This window comes from Etheostoma spectabile, chromosome 22 (genome assembly GCF_008692095.1).
Source record: "Etheostoma spectabile isolate EspeVRDwgs_2016 chromosome 22, UIUC_Espe_1.0, whole genome shotgun sequence".
NCBI lineage: Eukaryota > Metazoa > Chordata > Actinopteri > Perciformes > Percidae > Etheostoma > Etheostoma spectabile.
Genome location: NC_045754.1, coordinates 10,814,991 through 10,818,690, shown reverse-complemented (window position 1 = coordinate 10,818,690; position 3,700 = coordinate 10,814,991).

Sequence of the window (3,700 nt, the reverse complement as noted above, 5' to 3'; positions counted from 1 at the left end):
TTTGTTTGTGTGTGTGCGTGTGTGTGTGTGTGTGTGGGGGTCGTAAAAAGGGGGCCAAGGGACATTTTACACCAGGCTGAACTAATCATATCACAGTCCTCTATGGGTTGAGTTCATTCAAATGCACTTAGTGGTTTTATAGCTGAATGACTGATGAGTGATAAAGTCTCAAGAATTACTCATACCACATCAGTAAAACACACATTTACATTTGATAAAAGCTGTTTGAGCTTATCCATTAGTCTACAAGGTCCACTTTCCATTTGCTTGACACATAGTAAAGTGTAAAAGGCTTTTTTTTAATTGTGAACCATATGGACTGTGCAGATTGGAATGGGTGGGAACAGCTTTGTCCATCCATTGCAGTTTTAAAAATCTAAATCCTCATCTTCCTGAGCAGAACTAGTGGCATACACACTTTTTGTTTCCCACATTCATGCACCTGCCCTCCTCCATCCCTCCATGGGACTTGTACATTTCACAGTTCCCTAAACTTTACAAAAGAAATTCACATTGAAATATTAAATATTAAACAGCACAAGTGAGAGTGTTAGAGCGGTCGTCTGTCATTACAGTGGGTAAGCATGATGGAACAAGAGCTGTAGAATATGGCAAAACCAGCTGTAATGTGCAGGGCTGCACATTCACATCATTTCCTTGGCTTTATGATGGAATCAGTACATAAATACAAACATTCTCTTCAGATCATCGGATTTTCCTCAATATAATTTATCAGCAACACTTGAAAGGATAAATTCATCTTGCTAGGGCTGCAATTATCTTCACTGTAGAATGATCTGTCAATTATTATTTTTCCACTTAATCAGTAAATCACTTCCTGAAGCCCAAGGTGATGTCTTTAACTGGTTTGTTTGGTGATAGAAAACAGAAAGAATCAGCATATGCTCACATTTGAGAAGCTGGGACCAACATTTTTTTGGCATCATTGCTTGATAAATTATTGAAACAATACTCAAAAATTATATTTGTTTTAGATCCATTTTCAGTTGAATGAAGCAATAGTTTTGGGAAATGCGTTGATTTGCTGTCTTGCCCAGATCTAGATGAACAGAATGATACCACTCTCAGTTATGAATGTGGTTTTGATCTTCTCACCTTACTCTCAACAAGAAAGGAACATGTAGGCTATGTGTTTCCCAAAAAGTCACACTATTTTATTTATTCTTTTTCTTTTCTTTTAATATAATAAGCTGTCATTAAGTAAAACATTTCTATTGTTTGGCAGTAAGCAACTTATAATATTATGACGGCACACAGCACAGCTGCAGATCAACACATAGCTGCTGCAGCTGAACCATCTGAAGCACTTACTCTCCAGTTAGGCTATTTGGACGGTCTTACTAATAAGCAATGTGCAACCTTGACTATAAATTCTTTGTACATCCCGGCTTTTATAAAACCAGAATCTTGAATGTCTTTGAGAGAACTCACGCCCCTGGGAAAGAGCCGTTTATACTGGCACTATAGCAATGTGTTGTTACTTGCCATCACTGTGTTGTCATTCTGCCCTGTAGCTGCCATGTCCTTTTGGTAGAGACAGGCAGGAGCAATTCCTGCTTGAGCTGTTCACTGGCAGGTAGAAGGTGCTGAGAGAACCCAACAGTGACTGCATTATCTTTGCTTCACTGCACTGCTTTCTCTTCGCTTTTCTTGGTCTTTGCCCTCTCTCTTTCTCTCTCCTTTATTTTTTCTCTTACTTTCTTTTTTTTCTGAACGTTTAACTCACTATGACCCAACTGTAGTGACAGGAGTCAGAAAGGCTCCTCTTGTATTCACTAAAGAGTGTCACCCTGGAAGAGAGTCAACTTGTGTCATATTTATCTTGACATCTTTCTGCTCTCAAAACCAGTCCAAAAAAGGCAGAACTGGAAGTCTTAACCATGTAGCTGTTAATCTGTGTGGGTTTAAGAGAAATTGGAGGTGAAATAGACTGTAAATTTAGTCACAATATTAACTTTATAATAATTTAATGAAGTGATTCAGTTACTGAAGGCTGTCACACTGTTCTAGCTGCCTACCAGTCTCAACAAATTTCATTAAATTGAATAAATTAAAAAGAATATATATCTGAAAAACATTCTGTAAGAGGGAGCCAGGCTTATTTGTTTACTGGCAGTGGCTTTAATAGTGGCTTCATTGTGCACTGCAGCCACATTATTACTGGAAAACATGTTATTTTGACTATTGCCATTCCTATTGCTCTCCACAGTAACGAACAAGTGCAGCAATATTTCTAGCGGATATCACAATTTTAATGTGGGGACTCACAAACTGTAATATGATTAAACATGGATAATTCATTAGAAAAAAACAAACAAACTGATTATAGAATATTAGAAGACCTGAGATTGGAATATTCCTAAAGGTAGTTTCAAAAAAGAAAAAATATGTCTTTGTGAGTTACAAAACCATGCAAACCTTCCTTGGAATCAAGCAGTTCCACATATGAGAAACTCTAACAATGCCTCTAAATCACCGTGTATTCTGCTGCTGGGAGTTTATGGCTCTGACACTATTACATTCAGAGATGAAAGAGCGGGGGTGGGGGGATGAAAGTAAATCATCAAGGTTGGAAAGAAAGAAAGCTGAGTGAATGAACGACATTCTGCTGCGGGCAGACGTGTGCTGTTAAATGTTAGTTTGCTGAAGGAAAGCTTTGCAGCTGGATGTCATGGGAGGGGTCATTATACTTCATATCCACCACCAACAGTAACCACAGTGACAGCATGTCTACTTTAATGAGATACATCCTCTAATAATAGTAGAAGTAATCATTTCACAGACTCGAGGGGCTAAGCTACAGCAAGGCACGCTTTTTATTTCTTCTGACATCAGCTACTGCTTGTGATACGCTTGTCATATTTGTGAGGCCGCCATTTTGTCTCATGCATATTAAACAATCAATTTATCTCCATTTAACTTTTTGTTTGGTTCAATTTTGCATCATTTGTATTGCAGGCTGGCTAATTTAAGAAGATACAGTTTGTGCTCCCCATACCAAGCTGAACATGATGGATGATGATGTGTGCGTTTCAAATGGACAACATGTGAGAACTAAGAGTGGAACTGCGTGACAGGAATGGGATTTTAAAATCAGCTGGGATATTGCTATGTATGTGAACAGAAGTGCATATGACTGCATAGATACAGAATGGTGACAAATCAAAGAAAAACAACAGAAAGTGTCTAAGTAAGGTCACAGTGTCAGTGCGAAAGATCTGTATATCTATTTGAACACCTATTGTTTTGTATGTTTAGAATGTTAGCACGGTAGCATGTCATTAATGTCATTAATTTAGCAAGTATTGAGCCGATAAAATTGAAGACAGGAGCAACTCTGAATCTTCTTGGGGCTTGTCTACATCCTGCAAGGGGTCAGAGGTCACATTTGTTGATGGTTAAATTTTTGACCCAATAATGAGGCTCAATGTAATATCAAGGGATCAGCGTGATCATCATCAAGTAATTAAAATACATCCTGGTAGGGTAGGGTGACCAGACGTCCCTGGTTTTTGTGACCTGTCCCCGGCTGGATCTGTCCCCTGAAAAGTCCCCGGTTTTCACTGTGACTGACAGACCCGAAATTGGAATGAAAGAGAGAAAACATTGACCAACATAGCCGATAGTCGCTCAAGACAGCCAGAGCCAGCGCTGCTCAGAGCTCAGAGATGTTTTAGAA